This window comes from Taeniopygia guttata, chromosome 1A (genome assembly GCF_048771995.1).
Source record: "Taeniopygia guttata chromosome 1A, bTaeGut7.mat, whole genome shotgun sequence".
In the NCBI taxonomy this organism is placed as follows: Eukaryota; Metazoa; Chordata; class Aves; order Passeriformes; family Estrildidae; genus Taeniopygia; species Taeniopygia guttata.
In genome coordinates this window covers 12,958,844-12,986,519 of record NC_133025.1, presented here as the reverse complement: position 1 = coordinate 12,986,519, position 27,676 = coordinate 12,958,844, and the positions used below count along the sequence as shown (strand labels likewise).

General features: G+C 42.1%; 1 protein-coding gene across 3 annotated transcripts in view; it reads right to left on the bottom strand.

Annotated features, from left to right (window-relative positions):
- The window catches only part of LHFPL3 (LHFPL tetraspan subfamily member 3), a 231,489-nt gene that overhangs the window by 36,473 nt on the left and 167,340 nt on the right, over nucleotides 1–27,676 (bottom strand). The gene's annotated exons all lie outside the window — the stretch shown is intronic.

Genomic DNA, 27,676 nt, shown 5'->3' with positions numbered 1-27,676 from the left:
AGTAATACCTTTTGATCAGTGAGCAATATCAAACACTGTGTTACTCTGTCTACTTCAAAAATATTTGAATAAAGATGCAAAATTAAATAACAAATGCCTACAAATCATTACAATGAATTGGACCAATGATAAAACTGTATCAGTTCTCATCTCAATATGGAAAGATCTGTAGAAGTCTTTATTCTAGGTGAGAAATTACAGTAATAAAATAAAAATGATATGTCAAGATTTTGTTGATACATTACTCCTCAGTTTTGATTATACTTCCAAAATCATAGGTATCATTTGAAAGACCCAGCCTACCAAATCCTTTTATATGCACAAACTTTCCTATTGGCTTAAATTTTAAGGCTAGCCCTGCACTTTAGCCATTAAGGTTAGCCGTGCTTTTAATTGTGCACCCCCAGAAACCTCCTTTGGTGAGATGCTGTGCCCATGCTGCCCCGAGAAAGCCCGAGGGAACATAACAGTACTTTGCATCTCAAAGTATCTTCAGTCATCTCCTGTAATTACTCCTGCAATGTATTGTGAATTTACAGTACTTTGGACAGCACATATACCTCCCATGTCTGATGAGGGCAGATACTAAGTCAGCTGAAAGCTCAAGGATTTGTATCAAGAAAAAAAGTACTTGAACATCTGCACTTTACACTACTGAACAGCTAAAAATCCCTAACAAGATGGAGAAAACAATTATCTCCTGAGAGAGTGGCAGAGTAATCAATTGGCCTAAACTTCTGCTATTCAAGGGGAGCCTGAAAGGAGGTACTAACACAGATAGAAGTTGAGACACTATCTCAAACCAGTAATTTCTTAACTAAGAACACAGACCAGTGGTTCCACTATCACTTGAAAACTGTTTTGAAAAGAATTTAAGGACTTTACTGTGGATTTAACATATAAATCACGAAGAGCCAAACTGCCACCAGAGCTGTATTTTCTAGCTGGGCCTAATATAGAAGAACTGCAAAATACAGCAGAGAAATTACATACTGTAGCTGGAAATATGTAAACGTATTGATTATGTGATTGGCATATCCCTGCTGAAAATAATCCACATATTGACTTTACTGAGGATTCACTGTAGGCAGTAAGGGAAAAAAAAAATCTCTGTGTGTGTCTATGTACATTTTTTGGAAAAGAGAATTTTATTTCTGTCTGTCTTGGAAGCTGTAACTTTGTGTCCTGGTACTGGAATGCCTCCATTGGCTTATCTCTATCATTATTTCAGCAATGAAAAATAGAACAAATAGAGGTGCTGAAGGGTACACTGGATGAGTACTGAGATACAAAGCAAGGCAGCTGTCTCATTTATAATGCTGGGGAAAAATGAGGTAAAGTATCTTATTAAGCTAGTAATAGGGATATAATTTTCCTATTCCCCTATTTTATTTTGGTCCTTCTGCACTGTGAGAGCAAATGATCAGGAATTTGTAGCGATGTAATCATGCTTGGCTCCCTGCCTCCTCTGGCACATCCTGGTTCAGTGGAACTGATGCTGTTTTGTGCAGATTTGGTGGCAGCCGTTAAAATTCAGAAGCATTACACCAATTGGATACACTTGGGAAATATCCTAGGAAAACCAATTCTTCATTCAAGCACTGATGAAGGTTCCCATGCACCTCATGCTCTCCCTTTCCCCAGGATCACCCAAGGATGTCCCTGCCTGTCCAGCCCTGCAGGACAGAGTCTGCTGCCACCTCAGCACATGGGCTGTGCAGTCTCTTCCTTGGAACGTCATGGAGAAGACTCAGAGGGACTTTTCTTTGCTAAACCATGAGGATGCATGTGAGATACTGGCAGGCTTGTGGCCAGCTGGGGACGTGCCCACATCCTTGTTTCAGCTGGGATCGGGAGAATGTTTCTGAAGTGAATTTCCCAGTTACTGTGTTTGTTCCAGCTGCTAATAGGCACCTGTGGGGCCAAGCAGGAGCTTGGCTGGAATAACATCATCTCTCCACCAAGCTGCTGGCACGGACTTTGGGCCCCCAGCACAAGCTCTTTCCTCCTGCAGTGCAGCTCCTATTGCTAATGTAGATGTTGCCTGACTGGATCCTGCTGACTTGATTGATTCTATTTAAATCAACACAATTGTTTGTACGGACAAAGTTGATAGAACTGGTCCTAAGTGGCATTTACTCCACCATGCTATTTGGCATATAAACCAGCTGTTTGGGGCAGTGATAACTGTTTTGTTACCACTGTGAATTTAGGGAAATCTGTTAAAGACAATAAAGAAAGTACATACTTGCAGTGAAACAACTGATATTAGCCCTTGACTGGTCTTATTTAGATGTATAGAGTAGCCTTGCTCTGGAGGTGGTTTAAAGAGATTTTTCTGTCCTTTAAATGATCTGTGAAATAATCAAGTTAATCGTAATGCCTTTCTTACAAAGTATCATATATATTGATGTATTATGCATTTGGTTACATAGTTTTAAGTCTGCATATAGCTGTTCATACCCAGTGATAAAATATTCTTTTAGCTTTTTCTTAATGGTTACAGTAAAATTCTGCCTGATGTATATCACAAGTAGAAATTTTCAGTTAGAAATATTGATGACATCTTGCCTATGGCAATAAACAGGTTTTAATAGTACAGTAAAGCATGTCCTCTCTTCTTAATAAGTCTCCTCTATTCATTAATCATGCAGATTATTTACAAAGAGCCTAACACAATGAAAAGAAGAATAACTAATGCAATGACTGTATTCCCAGGATCATATGAAATTCATCTTTACTAAGCTAGTTGAGCCTCTATAATCTCAAGGTGTTTATGAAATAATAGGGAGAAAGCTTTAGGTTAAGCATATTTAGTATAAAAAGTAGTTGTTTAATTTGTTTCTTAAGATGAAATTCTCCTATTTTTGAGGGAAAATTAAAGTGCTTGATGAGTTAAAGCCACAAACATCTTGCAGTAAGATATAAGAAGCCTTGTCAGATCAATAAGAGAAACAGTCTTTATGATGCTGAGATTTTGTAGTTTATAATTAAACATAATTTTTCAGCCTCTGTAACCTGTATCATCTTCACATGCTGTATTTTATACATCACAGCAATTACTGAAGCCTACAGGGCACATTTAGAAGAAGGCTTTCTGTCAGGAGCTGGAGGTGTAGTGACTCAGCAAGGCATCAGAAAGCTTTGCTTGGGCTAAGGCTTTGTGCACTTCCCGGGGGCCGGACCTGTCAGATTAATACAAGGGGCTATTTTTGTAACATCCAAAAAGTGTCTGCTGTACATCAAAGTGCACTAGCTGCTTATTTTAGATGACAGCAGCTCTTAGATTTGTCTTGAACAATGCAGTCTTTAGCACTTTTTTGGTATATACTTCTCCAAAAAGAAAATTTCCTGTGAAGCATTTAGTTGAAGAAGGGCTTCCCATTTGAGATCATCAGAGACATTTTCATCCATTCCAGTAAATTAACAGCCCACATACCAAAGGTAAGAGGCAGTCATGGCATACTGGGGAGTGCTCTGAGCATGAACATCTGGATTTCTGCCCTGCTCTTCAGCTGAGTTGGGGTTTGGTCCCAGGCAGTGTGATGGAGCATTAAAAGGGGCTCCTCAGTTGGTCTGGCTTTTATTTACTGTGTTAATTTTTTACTCCCAGCAACTGAAATCTCACCCTCCTTCCTAGACACTCAGTTACTCCCATTCTTGAAACGAACTTGCCTGAAAGCTGCTCTTTTCCCTGTGGTCATTGATGCTGGATCACATGAATGTGGCATCTGTAGGCTTCCACAAGCAGAGGGGCTGTGAGTTACTTTCCCTTGGCTGCTCTTAAACCTGCCCATGATGTTTGGAGAATTAGTCTGAGCATTTTGCCCCGACTCATATCTCTTTCCTCGTGCCTGACCTAATGGGATCTTGACTACAGAAGTGTGAAGCAGTGGAAGATGTGAGGTCAGAGATGTGTCCCCAAGGTCAGAATCAAGAACTTTTGGCAAGTTCTAGAGAGATAATAGAAATTACCTGTGAAACCAGGTAATTTCACCAAAGATGTCATCATTAACATTTGGCTTTCACAATGTGCCCTTTGATTGTGTAAATCTCAGAAGGCTATTGTCAAAGATATTGCTGTTAACTCTAATGGCACAGTGAAGTGAGTTGGGAAAGGTGAACCGGAGTCAACAAAGGTACTGAAATTGGAGTGAGCTTTTCTGAGTCATGCTCTGACTCAGCTCTCCTTGCTCCTGCTGCTCCAATACCACTGAAGCTGCCCTCTCTGCTCCTTTTTGCTGTTTCCTTTTTGTGGTCCCTCTCAGCTTTTCATCCTGTTCAGCTGCCCATCCCTGCTCACCAAAGCACTTACCAAAGCCTCTTGGCTGGCGTGTGCTCCCAGGTCTTGCTTGGCAAAATGTAGCTACAGCTGCACTTTTCTAAATGGGGATGGATTAACTGTGTGCTTAAAAGCTTTGCTGGATGGAGACCTGGACTCTAGAGCCAGACCCACCTTCATTGCTGGAGCCTGCAAGGAGGAGGAGAAGATATTTTTTTTGTCCTTCTCACATGCTGACTGGGAAAGGGGTGAGCAAGAGAAGGAGAGAGAGCCCTGACTTGGTTTCTGCAGTGCGTTGCTGTCATCAGAGCACTGGGCAACAAGGCTCTGAGTGCCTACCAGAACCCAGAGCATCCTGGGGAAAATTAATAGCAAGGCTGAGCTGAAAAGTAGTTCTGTCATATTTTTAAATAAAAACATTTGGAGAAAAGTTTTCTCCATTGACTTTTGAAAGAAAGAAACCCCTAAAAACCCAACAATAATTTTTATGTAGGCAGCTATTAATAGTAGTGTAAATATAAGATTCATACTAGAATAACTTGTAGTTATATTAATACTTGCCCATATAAAAAGCATTTTGGGGTTTTTAGTAGGAACTCGGTATTACTACTAATAATACTTTGATTTGAGTAGCTCTTTTGTCTGCAAACCACGTCAATGATTGTATGTAAGTCACACAATGCAGGGGTGCTGGAACCTCCCTTACCAATACTATTTAAAAGCATTGTGCTGTGCCTGTTATTTTAAGAACACAGCATTTAACATCCTACTGAAAATAAAAACCATTCTTCTTACTTGTTTTCCCAACTGAAGGTTATTTCCACTGTTTTCTCAGAGAAGCAGCAAAGTTTGGGATTAATCTCTTTAAATGAACCTTCAATTTTCATCCTTTTTTATTATTACCATAAATGCATGATTTTTTAAAGTCTGTTGCTGGAGTTATTTCACCCATCAAAAGGTTTGGTTTTGCTTCTAAGGTGTATGTCTTATATAGTAAACTTCCCTGTAGGATACAGGGCAGAGATTTCTTTGCTGATTCACTCCAGTCAACAGGAATTGCAATACCTATATCTATGGCAGTTGGGTGAGGTCTCTTTTAGTTTCTTTTCCTTTTAGGTTACTACTTCTGTTTTGGGTCTCCCTAGACTCTCAGCACGTCAGCATGAACTGAGGGTTCTGAGCATGGCAGCTGTAAGAATCATTGATTTCTTTTTTATTTTAATCAGTAGCAGAAACAGAGAAAAGGTTTCTGTCAGCCCTTTGAAAAGCAATTCTGAAAAAAATTAATTTCAGATCAGCAAAATACATGATTTGAGGGACATGGTATAAAAGTAGAGGGGAAAAAAGCTTGGCATCACAAAGTAGAAGAATAAGATATGACAGCTATTCTTCCCTGACCTGATGTTCAAAGGAAAAGACATTCACTGAGGTCAAAACCCACTCTTCTACACGCAGAGATTTGAGCCAAAGCCTTTCTTTTACGAGTGATGTTCTCTAGCAACAGCCAGAGGTCACCTGAAATAAGATGTTCTCCAGCCCTCCTGCTGTGATTATTTTACTTTTCATTGCAACTGTACAAATGCTCAGCAGTTAAGCAGAGCAGAGCACGTATTCGAGTGATTTTTCTGTCTGGTACAACCTATGGTTGAGACACAACACCATCAGGTTTTAGCTTGGTGGCAAAGGCCAGTGAAGCCATTTACATTGAATTAGATCAAACTGAAAGAAAGAGGTTTCAGGCCCATTCCCCAGAATGTCCTGGATGAGCAGTAGCTGCCCTGGAGCAGGGGTGTGGGTGCTCCCAGGCAAGTTTGACACAAGTTGATAAAGCATTGCTATGATCCAAAATTGCATTTTTAAAAAAATAAATGCTGCTCACCCCTCTGAACATCAATCCTGCACATTGAAAATCCCACTTTCTGTGACAGTCCAAGCATGTGATCTTTACCTGCACACATAGGAGAGGTGCTGGTGAATCCTTGTGATTCACTCAGTGCAAGGAATGTGGTCAAGACAATAATGTGATCTCAACTAACTTCAATTCCTGCTCTCTCTGTCAGACAGTTCTAACCTGAAGGATCTGCACACTGATGTTACCTTACTAATCTCACTGGTTTAGATTCAAAAGTCCCAAGGTAGTATGCCAGCTCTCTTGCACACATTCTTATTTTTGTATCTAAATCTTCTTTAAATATTGGGCAGACTCTCTTTTCATAGCTGAGTAGTTATTTCAGCAAGTGTGGCAGTTGATTTACAGTTGGTACTGTGTGCACTTTCTGTAGTGAAGCATAAAATTGAAAAGCTTATGTCAAATTCATTCATACATGGACACGCTCAAGAACAAATTAATTTTAAAGCACTCACAGGATGTATAATGTTTCTATGTCATGCTTTACAAATCTATAAAGTAATTTATAACGTAAAGCCTACTTTAGAAGAGAGTTGTAGTAGAACAGATAGCAGAGTGATTTAAATCTAAAATATCCCAATGCTACACTCCCTCAGATATCTGCAATTCAGATCTGATGGGAACCACGAGTAATCAGTTTCTAAAGCAAAAGTATTATACAAGAAAAGGCTCTCAGTACAATGTCCTCTTGCAAAACCAGGCTATTCTAGGACAAATTAGGTTTTCTAACCATCAGTATGCAGCACACTAGATAAGTGCCAGATTCAGATCTCAAACTGGTATAAATTGAAAATCACAGGCATGAAGGATCAAGATAAAGTCTTAAAGATGCATATTGGATAAATCTCATATGTAACTGTAATGCCAGGGCCCTTGTAATTAACATCAAGGGAGTTTTCACCCCATGAGAACAGATGCCTTCAAGCTGACACTACTGTTGTGGTTCTTCCCTTCTGGATGGCACAGCCCAAGGAGGATACCTCTGCACAGGGTGAGTGTCTCCCCCATGCCATTTGAGAACAGGTTCTTTGAATATCCTCCCAGTGTTTTGCATTTTGGAGCACCACCAGATTCTTGCTGCTTTTTTTGGCAGAAGCTGGAGCTGCCAGCAGTGTTTGACACCAGCCTCTTGCTGCATGGACCAAGGGACCCAGATATCAAGAGAAAAGCATCCCTCTCTGGTCACAGCCAAGTTCCTTGTCTGCTTGCAGCAATGCTGTGGCTGTGATTTTCCCCACACTGAGCACTTATCATTAGCAAGTGTGGTTGGCAATCATCAGAAACATTCAAATACAAGCAGTCACCCAAACTCAGCTTGAGGTGAGCAGCTACAGCTGCCCTCAAATTGCAGGCTTGCATGGACAGGAATGAGTGCTGAGTCTAAAGAGCTGGCAGAAGGCAGCTGTGTCCCAGCTACTCCTGCTCCCTCCTTGCATTTTTTCCCAGTGGCATTGCTTCTCTCTGCAAGCAGCAACTTAATATACTAACAATACAAGCAGGAAAATATACAGCAATGACTGTGAACTGCTGGCGTGCTCCTCTTCCCACTATTCATCCCACTTGGCATGTGTGGTGCACCTGGGTAGCTAACTCTGTAATTTGGACACAAGTAGTGTGTTCCCTCATCTCCTTAGGAGAAACAGAGATATAATCAGAATTTAGAGTGGATTCTAAAAGGTGCATATTTCAAAGGTAAAATTGCAACATAAAGCATTCAGAGAAACTACAGCCCAAGTACCACCTGTGTGCAGAAGGGGGAAGGAAAATATTATTCTTTGTAACAGCTAGTGGAGGCAGACAAAAGGGTCTAACTCAAAGCAGCTGTTCCTACTCCTTGCATCAGAGGGAGGAAGCCTTAGTTGCAGTCCCCTCATGCAGTGAACTTTGAGATATTTATAAAAAGTGGAACAGCTTCCATAGTGCAGGGCAATAAAGGTCACCTCAGCACAGCTGGGCTGGTAACCAGTACAGCAGTACAGTCAGTACAGCACAGCCGCAGTGATGTGGAGAGAAATCCTGGCTGTGGAGCAACAGGACCATCCTCCAGCACGGACATGCAGGCTGGAGGCCGCCGTGGAGCTGGGTGGGTGGACGGTCACAGAGGATGGAAGGGCTGAGCCTTGCTCTTGTCTTCTGCTAAATGCTGGGACCCTGTTTCTCAAAAATACCTAATGATATTGGGTGCACTAAACTTCTCAGCACAGGAATTGGTTTGGTTGGACATTTTCTTCCTGATAGCCGGTTCAAACCAGGTCCCCCAGAAGTCCTTTTGGAAAGATTGACCGCTGCCAGTCTGGTGTGCTGCATTCCTCCTCACAGCCACCACATTGCTGGCAGAATGGGGAGGAAGAAAAGTCCTTATTCCCGTAGAAAGGCTGAAAAAGGAAGAACTATTAGTCTGAAATTCTGCTATTAAAGAGAAAGATTTCAAAGGAACCTAAAGAAAAATTGCATCCAGCTCAGTGGGAATGCCTTAGTTATAGACTTCACCTATTTCTTTGCAGCAAGCCAGTTCGTTCTGCAACCTTAACCTTAACTGCTTTAAACAAAAGGATTCTTAAAATATGCTTTATCATCAGAAGGCAATGGCTGGCAGCCAGGAAGCACAAGGAGCAGTGGGGTGCTGGAGGAGCCCTGCCCCAGCCCCACAACAGCCACTGCCCCAGTGCAATGGGGAGGCAGCTGCAAATGGCTGTGCTGAGTGGGCACACTCCCGTTTGCAGTCAATAATAAATACCTGCAATGTTAATAATTTGCACTGGAATGTTCTGCGACTTCTTTCTGCCTCAGGTCGCACTTTTTTCTTCAAAGTTTCAGCACAGCAGTTCAGCAGTTTTTGAGAACCTGTATCACTGCCTAAGGAGTTCCTGATTCCAAGAGGAGACAAAATTCATCAGCTTTCCGGTGGCTGTCAGAGTAATACTGAAATATCAAATAAATGTTATTCGGATTGAGTTTTTTTGATTTTGATTGTGAAAATCAGTTATAAAATCCTTGACAATTAGATATCAGTGTAGACATATCCCACCATTCCTTTGCAGATGCAGAGCTCTCTGGAGTCTTAGATCCACAAAGTGGTGATAGTGTGAAGCAATGATGCTGTAGCACTCACTTTTCAGGGGTCCAACCCTCCTAGAGCAGCCTCAAAGCAGGATGTATGTAGGGAGCTTGCAGCTTGAGGAGAGAGATGGGTTTCTAAGCTTGGGATCCAGGAAAGCCAATATAATGCAGAAAGACTGTCTGTGATAGAAAACATAAAGGCCAGGAGGCATTTGAAACGAAAGACTGCTGAGCCCTGCATGGAACACAGAGGAAATGCTCAGCTTTCCTGGTTGGTGGAGAGCTTCTACTCAAGAGCATTTCTATGGACCCCTGCTGTGTCCTATTCTTGTATTCCAGGAAGATAGTTATTGTTTGCTGTATTAAATCTTTCCAGGTGGTTGTCATGATGAGAAGTCTGCTGGCTCTGTCCTGGACACCTCTGCAATGCCAGGCGGGGATGAAGTCTTGATCTTGTCTGTGGTGGGTATTCATTCCTAGCCAAGATTTTCTCCTTTGACAATGTGCTAAGATTTTGGGTAGGAGGGAACATTCCCAGAGATCACCAAGTCTCCTGTCCAGACCTAAATAAAAATCTCCTACAGGTAGGTCCTCTCTCTGGGTGGACAAGAGAATTATTGAGTAAATGGTTGTATAAATGCCAGAAAAATGCCGATTAACAAATTACATTTGTTTCTCTCAAACACTGCCATCACTTTCTCAATGAATTGATGTGAGAGGATTTCTCTCTTGATCTGACTTTGTAACTGTGCTGCTAAGGAGGTAGGTAGGGTGCCAGGGTAAATAAACTTGTGCAGGGCTCTTGGAGATTATGGCTGGAGGCTGCCTCCAGCTGCCAAACTAACACAGTGAGAGTGAAGCCTGCAGTGTAGACAAACATTCTGCTACTGCCCCAGATTTTAAGTGAGCTTACATAAAATGTGGACTTATGCAATTTATGTGCAATATAAAAGACTTTCTAAGGTGTTTGACTTGATATTCCAGGGCGTGACATGAGCACTATGTAGGTTTAATAAAGCACATAGGAAACAAAAATGAAGAACTGCTTTCCCTGAGCACCAATTGGCAATAAGCATCATCATTAAACACGGGGTACCTAGTAGGGATGTACAGAGATTGTTCCTAGACCTAAAACTGCTCATCAGCACTGCAGATGCTACATTGGTTCGTGGCTGATAAAATCTGCAGCTTGCACAAGAATCGATATTATGTTTAAAAGATGAAGAGGAGGCAGCGATATGAGACCTGTTGCTTGGTCAGACAAATCCTGTGCTTTTAAGTGCAGCCAAATAGAGAATTATACTCCACAGAAAAAGAAATACTAGCTGCTCTAGTTAAGTGCTGTTTTTTTCTCTAAAGACTTTAAAGGCCAAACAAGAAGACAAAAACTCAAGTCCTCTAATAACTCAGAAGGCTAATGAGACCTTGACTGGCTAAACAGAGGATGCTGAGATGGAGGCAGGAGCTGAGGCTAATAGTGCTATCTGTGGTCTCAGCATCCATTGAGGATGCTGAAAAACTGGGAAAGAAGCAGAGAAGAACTGCAAAAGGGGGCCAAGGATTACAGAAAGCACCTAATGGGGAGAGAGAGGTTTAGAAAGCACTCTGTCTAGCTTATCAAAAAGATTGAAAAGTCTTGATTGCAGAGAATAACTCTTCATGGAGACAAATGAGCTCTTTATTTTGGTGGAAAAGGATGAATGCTTAAAAGCTGAAGCCAAATATATCTGGAGTGGAAATTAGGCAAAACATGTTAATAATGAGGGTTTAAAACAAGCTGCTGAGAGAAGACAAGGAGTCTGCAGTACTTGATGAAGATGTCTCAATGCTTTTCTAAGAGACAATTTTCTTGAATACATGCTACCTTTTAGTCCATCCCAACAAGAGCACAAATGGGTGATATTTTAAGAGTGGTGATAACAAGCAGTTGTCCTTTCCAGTGTCAAGCTCTGGGACCCTGTATGAGCTATCTGGAGGCACACAGGAATGTACCTGCCAGCTGGGGTCTTGCAGGGAGAAGAGGCCCCTCCTTGCTCTTTCACCCCTCCCAGCAGGATAGTCATGTCAAGAACCAGCATTGGCATTCAACCCTAAAGCCTGGCTTGATGTGATTCCAAAATGCCTTGCAGAACAATGAACCCCTTGCCTGTCTGTCCCCATTGAAGCCATTCCCAGAGCAGAGGGACAGCAGGGCATTGCAGGGGTAACCACATCAGCTCCCACCTGTCCCGGGCAGGATGGGCAGCTCAGGGCACTGAGCCAGGCTGGCACAACTCCAGTGGATGCTGCCTTCATCTGGGGATCATTTGAGAGAACAACCTGTGTTCTCATTCTGAGAGAATTTTCTACCTGAAACTCAATACTTCACTAAAATAAATATTCTTGCTCCATTTTCTCTTCTCTCTTCATCTTCCAGAGATAAACAATTATTTTTTCCCCAGTGGAGCCCTGACACCCTTCAAATGCCTATTAGAGAGTTTCACCTTCCCTTTGTTGGTGAGCTCACCCATGCAAGCTCTGTGCATCAGTCCTGCAGCCTGGACTAGAAATGCTGTGCTGTGGCTCTGCCTTTGCACCCAGCAAATGGTTCCCAGTATGTTTAGAATATTCAGTAGATTATGAGATTGAACTAAACAGGGCTAAAAGGCTCAAAAGAAAGTGGGTATGATTTCACCTGTAGCAAAACAATAATCCCCACCTTCTTTGAAGCTTATTGTAGCTACTTTTTATTCCTTTAAGTTGTCAGTCTCATGGTAAGAAGCTTGCAAAAATTAACTCCCACACTTGGCTTTGCAACAGGAAAGTGAGTACGTCATGCAATGATGTTTCAGGCTTTCATCGATTTATCTCTGACAAAATGCAGCTCTTTAGAGAGAGATCAAGGCTAGAAAAAAAAAAAAAAGATGATACTGACTTTCTATCCTGGTACTTCTAGACTTTTTTAGCATGGAGTGTCCTTTACTCAGCATTTAAAGAAATTGTCAAATCTTCATATACTTACTATAGAAGTGTGAAAGTCTGAACAGTGGTAGCAGTGGTGGAGCAGCCCAGGGAGACAAAAGATATGTGGACTGAGCCTGAACATGTAGTGCCTTGTGTTAACACAGATCCCATGTCTGGGACCCTTGAGTATTCAGCCCTTTGAGGGAGGAACTTTCCTCCTGCTTCTGAATGATTCCCAGACAGGAATATCCATTGACAAATGGCAGATCATCACTGCTCTGCAGGCAAGTGCCTGGTCTCATGGTGACACAGTGAGAAATTTAAGATCCTGCTCTTTTCCCAGCCCATGCTCATTCCAGCAGGACCTCACACATATTTTCTTCCCGTGACTTTCTAGGGAAAGCAGTTGAGTTGCAGGGGACAAAGCTGTTTCTTGAGAAATAGAACTCAATGTGTGATTAAGGACAGAAATATTTCCTGATTTATTTATTTGTTTGTTTGTTTTTAAGGATGTAGAGAGGGGTAATAAACAGGAAAATGAATATGTCAGTGATGTGTTTTCAGAAGGATGAAGAATGAGTTATTTAATGGAAAATTGAAAGATGTGCTTGCACTCTGTCATGAGCATCTACAAGTTAGGCCATGGTATAAACCATTAACTTTTTTAGAATTGTCCTAACTAAATAGTCAGAAGGGAGGTGCAAATTAGACACAAAGCCCATATTCACAGTCTTGTGAATGAACAGCATAGAATTCTGACTTGTAGAGGTAAACATTTAAATCAACTGATTTAAGAACTATTAAAAAATACCTTGCTAACCTGAAAAATAAAGAAATAAAGAAAGACTTCAGGATAAAATATTTGGAATTGCCAAAGAAAAGTGAAGAAGTGGAAATTAATAACAATTACAAAAAAAAATGCAAGCCCAAACCCAAAGGTTTTCTCAGAAGAATGCCTTCTAGAGCAACCATGCCACAGTAAAGTAGAGGAAAGAAGAACTTATGAAGACATTAATCAAAATATGAGTGAAAAGAAAATTAGATGCTTCAGGGCACAAAGATGACAGGAAGCATATCTGTGGCAATAAGGGATGATGGAAATCATACAGAGAGAAATATAACAAAGTATACATGAGGAGAGGATGCAAGCATGGCAGAACACCTACTCTGACAAGACAGTCTTTTGCTCACAGTGAAAGCAAAAATCAATAAATTCCATGTAGGAAGAAAAGCTTATTAAATCATTGACTGTCCAAGTAGATATTCCTGTTGGCGAACACATTGCTCTGTTTGATGGATGGACACCAGGGTCAAGAGGTCGTTCACTGAAGTGGTCAGGCTTCATAAAATCCAGTTTTGCAAACAGCTGGGGCAGCAGAGGCTCAGTGCAGTTACTGCTGTTGAGCGATTTCCATGTGCTGCAACACTGCAAGCTCAGTGAGCTTTTTTGGATCAGCGAGAGGGTTTCAATGAAGGAAGAAGTGGAGGGACTCTCACAGCTCTGGCCCTGGGCATGCTCCTCGTGTGCCTGCCCATGGCTGGGCATGCTGCAGTGCCTGCCCCTGGAGCAGCCACGGGGCTCAGTTCTGAATCACCAGTGCTGTGGTTCTCTCCCTCTCCCTGCTTGCCCAACACGGAGCCTGGTGGTACAAGGTGGATGAAACCCTAACACCGTAATTCCATGTGTGGAGACACACCCTGCCCCATCATCAGCAAAGGACTCCTGAACCCTGGATCATAAGGGTTTAGCTTGGAAGGGACCTTCAAAGATCACCTAGCTTAAGCCTTGTGCCGTGGGCAGGGCACCAAGTTGCTGAAGGTCACCCTAATTTGGCACATACCAAAGCAACAATAAAATGCCTCCTTTGAAGCTACCCTGTGTTTCTCCCACTGTCTGGCAGCAAGCTGTAGCTTGGTCCAATTTTAGCTCTCCCTGTTGGCTATTTATATTACTGGTGGGTCTCTCATCCATTGGCATCAGCCCATTTCTTCCTTACGCCCCCTGCCCCATCCCTACACCCCTCAGCATTACTGACCCCTTTGTGCAAGCTGAAACACACAGAGCTCACTCAGTCACCTGTTGAGAGAGAGAGGCAAAGGAAAGGAGCTTTCAAGGGAGAGCACTGGACTGTAATCTTCAGGAATGTGCAGCTGAGCAGACAAACCTGGGGCACAAAGAAACCATGGTCCTACAGGACCAGGTCGCAAACCCAGTGCCCAATCTCCTTTCTTCTGTGGCACCTTCTTCTGACCCGAGGTGACAGGACTGTACTCTAAGGGAGCTCAAACATGGTTCCATGTACACCTCAGGGCCCTGTGCACAGGGGGCTGGATTTTGGTGAAGATAAGAGATCTGGAGATGACAGCCATGGAAATGTCACAGGTCCTTCCACAGTTCCCCTCCTCCTCCAGTGAGATTTCTGTTCCATCCAATGCAAAGCATTTGCACTTCATTAAGTACTTCTTCCTTTAAAGGATGCCTCATTATGACTTTCTTTTTGGATTAGGTATTTCCTTAATTTCTAAGCATACTAAATATATTTTTCCTATGGAGGGAAGATGGGCATGCCCTGAAGCTCAGGAATGCTCATTTTAGACCTGCGTGGAAGCAGGCTTTGAGGGCAGGCTGCAAGTGTCCATCAATCCCCACAACCCTAACACTGTGTGTTTACTGCTGTGGATTGGGATCTACCCAATTTGACCTTGATGAGCCAACTGTTTTTCTGGTTTTTTTTAGAGTTTCAGGCTGGAGAAAGTACAAAGTGGGTTTTTTCCTTTTCCTGGAATGCAAAGTGCTGTATCAGGCTGGTGAACACTTGGGGCTACTTCTGCTTCAATTCAGTCTGAGGAATGACAGGTGATCGAAATAAGCATTGGCCCTTCGGTTATTAAAAATTTATTTTGAGATGTTTTCTCCATCCCAAATTCACAACAAGAAAATATTGCTGTTTGTTTCTTGCAAATTGTGGAGAATTTTTGTATTCCAGTGTATTTTCTCCTGAATGCTAACATATGAGAATAGAATCAAAATTATTATGTATATTAATAATAGAATACACACATAAAGATAACCTTGAGGTGTCTAAACTTTCTGCATATTCTTCTAGATTGCTGATAGCTTTTGTATGTGAATATATTAAAAACAAGGAAAAAAAAGAACAAAATTGAAATGTAAATATTTTTGCCTGGAAAAGAAAAAGAAATTGTATCAATAAATCAGTCACGATTTTGAAACACTCTTTGTTTGCCACCATCAAAAATAATTTATCTGCAAGGAATGAATTTCTGGCCTTAAGTAGCTAACTTACTGTCCAACCTTACTTTAGCTGACACTATTCAAATAAGTTAGAGCTTAGTAGAATTTTTTCTTCCTCGAGTTATAATTTTTTCCTCTAATAGAAAGTAAAGCTTGATTTTACTTTACTGTGCTCAGACAGCATCAACCCCTTGATATTATATTTATTTAGCAAGAGAAATGAAAGTTTTCATTTTCTTTCTTCTGGAAAAAATGTATTTGCAGAAAAGAGAAAATCAAAAATGCTTATAATGTGCTTGGGAGGAACCAATGATGTGAAAAAAATGTTTCCACTTACTATTTTTTTATTTCTTTTGCCTTTTTGGCCATGTTTAGAAACCATGCTGTCTATGATCCATGTGTGTGACACACTCATGGAACCCTGAAAACCCATGAAAAGTAGGTCAGCTGTGGGCTGTCTCCTCTGCCAGGCAGCCTTGACAGTGTGAGCTGTTTGATGTCATGATTTCTTGCTCAAGTGCCCAATTTCTGCAGGAGAATTCAACCACTTGTGGCTTGTGACGAGAGCCACATAGTGAGAAAACACATCACATGCAGTGGAGTGCCTGGGAACCTTGCCTGAGATAACCTGCAGAAACCAAACCAAGTGCCAGAGATGCAGTTAAAGAACTTATTCTCCAAATTTAGTTATGCAACCAAGGTGCACAAAATTAATCTGCAAGTTACTCAGATACCAGAAATTTTGATATTATTTGTGCCCTGACACAGGTTAAATCAACTACAGCTGTATTGAACTGCTTTCATTAGTAAGTCAAATATATAATGGGGGCATTTGCTAAGGAATTCAATTGACGTGATGCCCAGGAAGAAGTTTGCCTGGTAAAGTTACAGGAGGCTTAACCATTTAGACTTCTCTCTGGTCTAGTTATGGAATATTTAGTAAATGGCACAAATATTGAAGATTTTTTTTTACTGGAGTTCTCAGGAACTAAAAAGGGCAATAATCTGGTTTTAATGCAACCAGTGCAATCCCACAGGTGGAACTGGTCTGGCTGCAGCCTGGTAATCACTGCCACCTATGCAGAGTGAAGGACCACAGTAGGCCAATGGAGAAAGAAGTTCTTCAGACATTTTCTTTGCAGCAATGAAAGTTCTTTGCACTGTATGAAAATAGTTTGAACTATCAGTCCCAGAATGACAGATTAATCTAATTTTGGGGGAAAAGCAGAAGTGACACTGATGGATGAAAGGCGGCAGGAGGGGCTGGGAGCAGCCATGGAGCAGGTGTTAATCCTATTGCTGCATCCAAGAAAGGACCTCATCCTCCAGCTCTGATGACTCAGCAGAGGGCAGATATTTAAGGAAAGATCCAACTCTGTTTACTTTAAAAATTGCCTGTGGGAACTTATTCTGCGTGAGGGATGCAGGACAGAGCCCTCGGTTATGGCTGCAAGGTGTTACAGCTCCCATATAACTCTCCTGCCCCTGGAAAACCCCACAGCAAACAGGAATCCCCAAACAAAGTGCTACATTTCTCATTTGAAGACCTGCAAGCTGAAACTTCTTTTTTCAATTTTCTTTGGAGCAATATATTATCAGAGGTATTTGATGCCTAGTTTAACTTGGTTTTCACATGTCATTATGTTTATGTCTTTCTTTCAGTGAGGTAGATCTTGCTCTTTGGCTTAATTTCCAATTAATTGTCACATTTGTTTTTCCAAATCCAGGCCAGCCTGCTAAACATACTTAATAATTTAGTTATTGGCCTTGTCTGAAAGGCTAACTTTTTTCTTCAGCTCATTGTAAGCCCTGTAGGGAAAAAGACTGTGAAATTGCAAAGGTCAAGAAGAGTTTCAGATTAAGGTTGATGTTGTGCTGTTATTTGAGTAAACAAAGGTAAATTCCAGCAGGAGGGATGAATTTACATCACGTACAGTGTTATTGACTGTGGTGAGGTAGAGCTGGAATGGAAATCTCTTCCCATTTTGAGGCGGACTGAGCAGGAGTGATGTGAGAGCATGTGGAGGAAGATTTACCAGAGGGTGCTGGGATGGGTAATGAACAGCAGAGACAGGAGCAGCAGGAAAACACCCATTAGCAGAGATTACTGCAGCACACAGAGCCTTTGCACACCCTGCCAGAGCAGGTTCCCATGCTGGCAGCCGGGTTTATGTGTATAGCAGTACGTGAAAACAGACCATGCTCTCCTCTCCAGCCCTGAGGGCAGGAGGCACAGCATGGCAGCACCTATCCTTGCCTCCCCAGCCTTGCCTTCATTGTGGGCACCTAACGTGCATCTCATGAAGGACAGGCTGACTCCACACTCTGCTCTGCCCTGACGAGTGCTGACTGCATCTTCCTGGCTATGAGAGCTTGGGTACCTCAGGTGTGTCAGCACCTCTGCACAGGTGTCATCAGGGTGTCAGTCCCACCTGAACTGTGCTAGTGCCTGTGCTGTCCTTGACTACACCATTGCAGAAGAGACAGCCTGGGGATGAAAGGCAAAGCCAAATAAAGAGATGTCTATGTCACAGCTACCTGATAAAGTGACTGCAGCTTGTAATGCAGGATATATGAGGATAGCTGTGGCCTATTTGCTACTTAGTGAGGCTTGCAGCAGTAGTAGGTGAAATGAAGTAGGCATCATTTATCTGTAGTTTCCAGCCTCCAAATGCATTTATTTATGGATACAATTAGCCTTTACATTTAGCCTCCTTCTCAATTGCCGTGCCTTTACAAGCTAGCCTGAAGCTAACTCTGGACCTTCTGCATGGAGTTTGCTTGCATCTCTGCTTAGATCAAAGAGGGAGAGAAGCAGAGCTGACCCTGCTGGACATGAGAAGTGTTGGCCAAGAGACATAGAACTGTGATGAGTCTGATGCTGTGATGTGCCTGAAACCAGTGTATGGGCTCCATGTCTATATCAAGTCAGATATCTGTCTGAGCCTTGCCTGAACTTGTGGGGGATGTACATTAGTCACTCTGAGAAAAATTCAGAGTAACTTCTGAAGCTTATTAAAATGTAATTGAATGGTGAGAAATGAGGAGGAAAAAGGAGCAGCTTTTTGAACAGAGCAGTCCTGCTGTTCAGGAAAGCGAAAAGTAAGGCCCAGAATGGAGTGGGACATGCATACAGGGAAACACCGACACAGATATTTTAAAGGAACCGTGTGAAATGAATGGAGAATGAAACTACAAAATGAACCACAAACAGAACAAGTTTACATGAAGCTGAACAAAACCATGGAAGTTAACTCACTATCTTTATCTTGTGTGAAGGTTTTATTGTGCCTTTAGGATAAAAAGGAGCTTGAAAGGATTATATATCTCATGAAACACATCTGCTGAGCTTCTAATGGTTATGCTACGGGTAGAAGACATAGCTTATCAAAGCCTAAATAATGTTCTCATTTCACGTATAAACAGGAGACATAAAGTTTGGGAGTGGGATTTCCCAAAGCAGGCTCATGCCAGAAAAATACCTACTTATTCACTCCTGACAGGACTGGGAACTTATGACTAATTCTACATCGATTCTGCTGCTGATCTGCCGTTAATCTATACACAAACCTTGTCATACCTATACACAAATCTATACACAAATAGATATGCAATAATCTATACACAAATCCAGTCATCCTGACTGCATAGACAGAAATAAAGCAAGATACAGACAAATCAAATAATTTATTATTTTCTATACCTTGTGATTATAATGAGATTGTTCCTTAGCAAGGTTTGGTATAAATGAGCTGGTCACAACCCCTTTCATTCTGGAAGTCTCTCAGGGCTTCCCAGGTGAGTTTAGTGCTTACAGAAAATATTACATTGACAGTTGTGAAAAATTAAGGCTGCATTTCTGAAGAGCAGAAGCACAGATTTCTCTACAATTTCCCACCAATAGGCTGCCTGATGTCATCTGGAAAATGGGATTTTCTATAGGAGATGCAGCTGAGCCTATTGTTACCAGAATGTCCTTGTGTCTTCCTAAGGCCCTCCACAACTGAGCAAGGTGTCAGCTGTGGTCCTGTTGGGCACCCAGGCTCAGGAGGACAGGGAGGATGCACGTGCACACCTGTGCTCCTGCTCTGCTGTGTCTGACAGCTCCAGCATGCTGCCCTGGTCAGCCTGACTGCACCCCAGCCCAGCCTCTGTGTCCCCCACTGTCCCTGGAGGCACCAAACCTCACAGGCTGGCTGCTTTCTGCCCAGGTCTCTTAGCATAGCCCCACTCTGTAGCTCCCCTGCTCCCTGTACATGTTCACACATTCCTACTTGGTTCCAGGCAGTGACAGACAGGGCTGGATTCCATCCAGTGAATCAGCAGCCTGACTCACCATTAACAAACATCTTTCCCAGGTCCTCAAAGCACTGGCACCAGATCTTGGCCATAAATCTTTAGCTGTAGAGCGACCATGCTAGAAGGTGTTATGAAATTCTGCTCCAGATACATGGAGCACAAAACGATTATTTTTAACATTTACCTGTGATGTTCCACATTCCCATTCATCTGAAAGAGCACCAAGGTTATTTCTCACAAGACCCAGCAGGGCATCTTCCCTGCTAGATCTTACTTGGGTCTTACTCTTACTTGGCTTTTCTTGCTACCCCTTGATGGCTTTTTTGTTAGTCAGTTGCCTCAGTGGGTTTAAAAATAATTTAATTTATCCAAATCCATTCACAACATTTCTGTAATGGTTTTTAATTGTGTAATTAGTGTAAAGACATATAATCATGTAATTAGGCTGTGTAATTACAACATGCAATAATATTGTAGTGTAGTTATGCACCTTTTTTAAACACAGGGGAAGATAACCCAACATACATATAACTCCAAAATCATAACTGTGAGTCCCAGAGTGTCTGTAAATATTTCCTTACATATATTCTTGTGCAATCATCAAAGTTTAAATACAGAGATATATACTGTTATAAGACTGCCATGGAGACACCAATTATTTTTGGAAATCAACTCCATTAAATTGTGTGGTGTCAACATGAAATAGTTGTGCACAGGTGGGCATGTCTAAAGGCAGGTGTTAAGGAAATCAAGGGAATTTAGCTTGAAGATATGGTTATAAAGCACACTTAATTCCTTCATGGATGCCCTTATTGCAAAGAATGGTGCTTTCATGGTGTAGCCTGTGTCTCCTTTTCTCATGGTGGAATTGGGTGCAGGACTGATCCTGCTCTCGTTTCAGACCAGTGAAAAATCTCCCAGTGGCTTTGGCACAGTAGACTCACCCCACAGTGTGAAAAGCTCTAGGGATTCATGTACCCATGAAAAATTGGTGCCTTATTCTGTTCCCCCCCTGCCCCTGCTCTGGCAAAATCAGCCTTTTAATGCGTCTTTGTTAAGCACTTTTCCATAACAGAGCAATATATCTCAAAAAGAAAGCATTTGTTGGTGTTAAGTTTCATCGGCTCCCAAGTGGACTAGATAATCTGTTCCATCATGCTGGGAAGTGTTTTACAATTCACGGATTTAAAGTACAATGGGATTAATTGTTAGTAATTACTGACTCACTTTGAGGAGCTCAGTTGAATGTCTCCAACACTCATCTACATTTTGCTCATTTTAAGAAAAGGATGGTAAATCCCCAAACGAGGCAGATGTTGCAGGTTTCGGTACACGACATCCTTCACCCCCAGCTGTGAAAACAATGCTGTACCTGTCACTGGTTTTGTACAGAATTAATGAACAGTTTGAAAAACATATCACATCCTCAGTAGATGATGGACATGTTAATAATGTCTTATTTAGTTTTTGCAGAAGCATGACCCAGTTTCATTCACACATTGGCATCGCAGTTAACTACAGTGAATGCAGCATTTAATGCAAACAGGAGCCAATGCTGGAAGATTTCTGTGCACTTATCTGAATGGAAAACCCCTTCTAATGTCAGATGAAATAGCACAACTGGCTAATACTTGCTTTACAACATGTACTGATCACGTCAGGATGCACCAGTCTTTCCAAATGGTCTGAGAAGCTTTTCAGGTCAGAAAGCAGCCACGTCAACCTTGTTGCCACCACCAAGATGGTTGTGTGACTCTCCCTGCTCCCACTCCCTTCCAAACATGCCATGTGTCGTGCAGTAACAGTCTGGGTGTCCCTGGAGCTGCGGAGCACTTCTGTGATATGACGACTACCACTGCAGGAATATATTCACTTTTCTTTTTTTGCTCTATGGCTCTGACATGCAGCTCAGCAGCCATGAGGAGGAGGATGGAGTCTGCAGCCAGGAGCAGAGGCTTGTGGAGAGGAAGGCATCTGGACCTCCTTCATTTGGTGGTGATGAGCTTTTGGGTCAGCTGCTACAGAACAATATCATTAGCAGAGTGCCCAAAGCACCCTATTGTGCCACAGCACAGTAATTGCTAATGGAGACTATATATTCTAATGGAGACTAAAAGTGTATTTAAAGGATAAATAGACTTACAATAAATCCTTATTGCAGTTCTGTTACTACAATGAAAATCTAATTTTGTCTCTCTCCTGTTAAGAAAAAGCTTCTTCCCCTCTCCACAAAATAAAAATAATAGTGGTTCAGACCAAAAGACATGCCACAATGTATCAAAAATAGTAAGTTTCTAAGAATTTAATATTTTTTGTAACTTCATGTGGTGTATTTTTCTTTTTCCTGATCAAATACTCAAACTTTTGGTAAAAGGAGAAAAAGAAAAATTAAAGATTTCTTACTAACATGATGAACAGAAAAAGTCTGCATTATGTGCAACTATTTGGTTGGTCTTTCTCTTTCTTGGAATTTTCTGCGTGTTAAGTGATCAATTATATGAATGCTTGCAGTAAACACAGACAAAGATATCAAAGCAATGGCATGAGTTTTATCTGTGTGTATCTTGGTGAATACTTCTTACTGCTGATCTCCAGCAGCTCAGCCAGAACAGTTGCTACAGCAGCTGAAGTTTCTCATGGCAATCACTCAACATGCACAGTGCTGCTCAACCTGCTGATGGATGAGACACATTTTCCCTGTGCTGTACAGATTTGGGGTTGCTGCTTGCATAAGTGAAAAAGCAAAAGCCCTGAGCTGACCAGGGTGCAGAGGAGCCTGGCACAACATTAATGAGAACACGGCAGTAATGAGCTCCAGCCATCAGCCCTGTGTGGATCCTGCCTGGCAGACAGACACGATAGCCTCCTGCTGGGCCACTCAGCACCACCAGGGACAGGTGCCACCCTGTCCCCACCCTGTCCCCACCATCCTCCCGTCACATCCTGACCTGCTTGCTGTATATAGACACGCTTCACCCCTGTGCTTGCCAGAGGAACACTGGGTAATTTGGGATTTATAGCCACGCTTTGCAGACATGGCAGCTACAACTCTTGGTCTTGTCCTTCCAAGCAAGACAAGATTTGTGCTGTTCCCTCTTTGGCTCTCTCTTAGGTTGTTTGAACAAAACTGCACCTCCTTTCAACTTCCTCAGTTTGATCAGAGTTATTTCTAACAAACTGTGTTTATACAGTAATATACACTTTTATTTTATCTACTTCAAGAGCAGTTCCAACCATTTCAGAAGTGTTAGCTGAGAAATCCTTACAGAAGGTGCTGGAGGCAAGCAAATAGTGCTGGAGCCTCTGCAGAATAAGCAGGGAACTGTGGCATGGAGCAGTGAAGTGCTTTGTAAGTCACACAGAACTGGAAATAGCCCTTTGACTGCCCACTCCTCCTCCTCTAGCCTCAAGGCAAGGACTGGTTCCAGCCTCCTCCTGTTCTGCTTTTTGGGTGCTTTTAAGCAAATACAGTGTTCATTTTGAATCCAGCCAAGTATAGTTATTTCAGCAGTGAATTACTTTTCCTCTCCTGACCCTAACTGTATTTATTTTGATTGCAGAGAGCTAGACAAGCTCTCCACAGGGCAGACTGGGCAGTGATGCTGGGGAACGCTTGGTGTTTGTTCATCACAAAGTACCACAACTCTGAGGTCCCTGTGCAGCTGCCTGTGTCTGAAAGGGGGGATGCAGCTGTGACAGGGGCTTAATTCTCCACTCAAGCCCATAAATCATGCATGCCAACAGGGTTTCTTAGCTCAACCAGTGCTGCAATAATGTAGCTACAAGACTGTGAAGATCTGAGCCAGGCTCTACCCAGCGTGGGCTACTGTGAGCTTTGGGATCTGTGCACTGTGTTACACTAAGTTATATACACATGTCCAAAGATAAAAATATTAAAAATGCTAATTTCCAGATGGAAATAGGAGTTATTAAAAGAATAAAGGAAATGTCTATGCAGGTGAGAGACTGTATGGGAAAGGATGGATGTTCAATGGAAGATGCATTCTGAACCAGCTTCTCCTATGTGTTCGGCCCATTGGTTGCCCTGTTGCCCATTAAGTTGCACTGGGACAGGCTTGTATTGGATATTAGGAAATATTTCTTCATGGAAAAGGTAGTCAAGCACTGGAACAGTCTGCTCAGGGAAGTGGTTGAATCACCATCCCTGAAGGTATTTAAAATATGTTTAGATGTGGCACTTGGAAACATGGTTTAATGGTGGATTTGGCAGTGCTGGGTTAATGGTTGGACTTGGTTCTAGAGGTCTCTTCCAACCTAAAGAATTCTGCTGTTCATGCTCCTGTGTAACAGCATTTCAGCAATATCTGGAGGAAACAACACACAGGAATTGGAACGCAGAGACCAAACCAGCAGCTCAAAGCACTTTCACTTGGCACAAGGTGCTGTGCAGATATAGCTGAGTCCTAAGCCCAGGATGGCTGTGTCAGCTCCAAGCTGTGCTGACGCACAAGGCATGTGGAGCTGCTGCTGGTACGGAGCCACGCTGCTGCAGCTGCCTCCTGAAACCCGCCGTGCTCCTCAGGGCCAGCAGCTCCAAACCCACCATGGTGCCACAGTGCTGCTGCTCCTCCTTCCTTCCCAAGCCCAGGGAGTCATGTGCCTGGAAGAATATGCTGCTGCAGGCCAAGTTTAGATGTACTGACACTCATCTAAAAGCTGCCTCAGCACGTACATCAATTGAATTAAGAAGACATTTCCCTTGGATACCAATAACTTTGCGTTCTGCCCTTTTGTTTTTTCAAATGCTTTGAACCAGGAGTTATAACCTGATTCCAGGTTGATCTCTATTACTCAGCTGGACAGAACACAGTGAAGTTTTTGTTTCAGGAGAAAAAACCTAGCTTAATAGTTTTGTTGTAAGAAAGGTTACAGACTTGGTTCAAATCTTGCTCACACCTCTGTAAGGGCTGAAGCTTATTGCAGCTGCAGCAGGAATCAGGTGATGTGGCTTTATCCTGGATGCCTACTCCAGACTAAAAGGAAACTGAGGCCTGGACCAGAGGCAGCACACTCCAGAGCAGTGCTGACCAGGCAGCACAGCAACAGCACATACTTTTATCCCACATTTTCCTTAACCATAACTACTGAAATGCCACTTCTTCAAAATGCTGCATTTCCTAGACCAGCTTTTCTTTATCTTTTACCCTTTAAAAGAAATTGCTGCAAAGGATTGATTGACAGGATTTGTGAATATAGCTTTTTGCTTATCTACAAACCACTTACACTGTGGGCACTGCTTTCCTATTGCTCATTAAAAACAGATAATACCTATTTTCTGGAAGCTAGAGGTTCCCCAGACATGGTCCCTGGTCCATTCAGTTTGTCAGATGCAGCAAACATCCTATCTTTAATCAGTATTGTAGACTGCATCTCTTGAACCTGGTAGCATAAGCCCTGGTAGCACTTGGCAGATTTGAACCATAATCTGTAGATGAGAATTGATTATTTTGTATGCACCAGCCTTCAGGAAAGTTTCTTACAGCAGCTGCTGAAATGATAGTATATTCTAGAAGACTATCATTGGCAGAGGCAGGTTTGTTGGCTCTAATTTGTTTATCTTTGTCTGAACAAGGGAACAAATTCTCTGAAGCACAGGGTGAGATCTTATCAGCCAGAATGCAATAGGCAGTGCCAGTTCCCTGGCACATTTTTTGAGCTGCCTCCACACCAAAGCTCTGAGAGAAAGCTACTGGCCATGCCTGTGTTGCAAATATTTAAAGGCATAACTGTTAGGTAAATAGCCAATTTTTCAGTTCAATGGCTGAAGCAAGCAGTGGAAAAAATTGTTTGGGGATGAACCGAAGCAGAGTTTTTACAGTTTCTATTGAAAAATGTAGTTCCCATGACTTTGCATTGTACTGCTCTCTTTAAAGTAAAACTGAATTTTTTTCACTAAATACTTTTTAGTTTACTCAGATACTAGTATAACTTTTTTATTGGTCAACTTTAAGCAGCCTAATGTACCATGAGTGGTACAAGAAATCAGCGCCTAGCTTTCAGTGAAGAGCATGCGTGCTCCCTCTCCCACATGGCCAGAATCAAATCTAATCCCATGACCTGTAGGAACTCAAAATGTCCCTCGGACATTTTTGGAGGTTTCAGGCCCCGGTCAGAAGCATTTGAGACCCTGGCAGGCAGCTGGAAACAGCTGTGATTTTGGGTTTGAGCCATGGAGCGATTTACCAACCTTGCAGGAAGAACAAGAAGTCACAAAAGTTTAGATATTATAGTAAAAGTAGTTACAAAGTAGAGGGAAGAATTTTTTTAGTGCTGTACAGGGGGGTTTCTGTTTTGTACATGGGGGTCAGAGGTTTTAAGATGGAGGGATTTTGGCTGGTCCTGTCCTTCCTCTTTCTTCCTCCTTACCTCCATGTTTTTGGTGATGTTGGCACTCACAGATTGGTTTAGAGTAGAAAAGCACCATTTAATACAGGTAGTAGGTATTGGGGAAAAACTATAAACATGTAACACATAATGTACCATATAAAAGACAGCAGCAGCCCTGGGCAGGGGGAGAGAGAAGAAGAAGACGGGAGTCAGAGAGGATGTCAGGGGTGTGTGTGCCTCTGCCTGAGCTGCTGAGCAAACCACAGCAGCCAGAGAAGACAATATTTTAGATAACTTGCAATAAACAACCATGAGACCGAACAACAAGAGACTCCTGAGCCTTTCTTTGGAAGCTCGGGTTGGAGGATAAGTTTTTCCACCACACGGAGTCACCCCGAACTAGGGTGGTCTTCAACAATGACCCAGCTCCTTTGTCACAGCCCCATGACACCTCCTCAGCAACAACCTGTTTCCTCTCAGACTCCTGCACCTTCTATCAATGATTATTGTCTTTCTCATGTCCTCAGATCCTTCTCCAGTACTTCCAACTCCCTTCCTGCCCTACACTTTTCCAAACTCCCATGCTTCCCACATGCCTCAAATGTCTCTTAGAGACTCTTTGCTACAGGACTTGTCTTCACTTTCCTTACACTTTTAAATGTGTATAGATATATATTCATATACAGACACACAGACACATGTACAATGTGTTCCATGTACCCTACCTACTTTATTTAGTATGACAGATGATCCAGAGAAAGCAGGAAGGGTGGCATATCTGACATGAAATTTATGCTGACTTGGTTAACCAGGTACTATTAAGGGCTGAATTTCTTTACTGGCTGTCCCTTAGTGGAATCACATGCTAATTTTTAAAATTCATACATTAATCTTCAAAACACTTCTGGGAGTTTTAAATTCTTATGATGTTAACATTTGTTAAATTTTGTTGAAATTGGACAATGGGTTTAAAGGTTATTAGAGAAGGGGATTGATAAACAAGTGGGCAGATAAGCAATGTAATTGCATAAGGAAATTATTCTGATGGGGAAATTAGGAATTTTTGCTTTCAGATATGAAAATGAAATGTACTAGCATAAAAAATCCACCTAAAGCAAAGCTTAAATTCAAGAGCCATCCATTAAAAGGCTTTACTTCTTGAAACACTACTGCTCATTGAAATTGCAGTTTGTTAAAAAAGGGTCCATTCTAGGGTTTATGTTGGTTTAAGATCTAGCTGGTGCATATCATGCCACAAGGAATCACATTGAAATTGCTGAAACTAAAGTCAAACTTCTGAATGTATTGACTGCTGTTGCAAAAGTCCTTCTGTCACAAGAAAATGGCAGACAAAGGAAAATCATAACCACTGGAGACTAAATTTCTTGGAAACTTGGAGAAAGAAATGTCATGTACTGGGTCAATTCCCTTGACTAATTCAATAGAGCTCAAGATGGAGTGGGAATGCCAAGAGTCTGCTGTACTTTTCAAGGCAGGCACATGCCCAGCAAAGTTGACCTTTTGCTCTCCCACAAAGCCCTGCCCAAAATGCAGCAGCTTCCTCCTGACACATTTACAT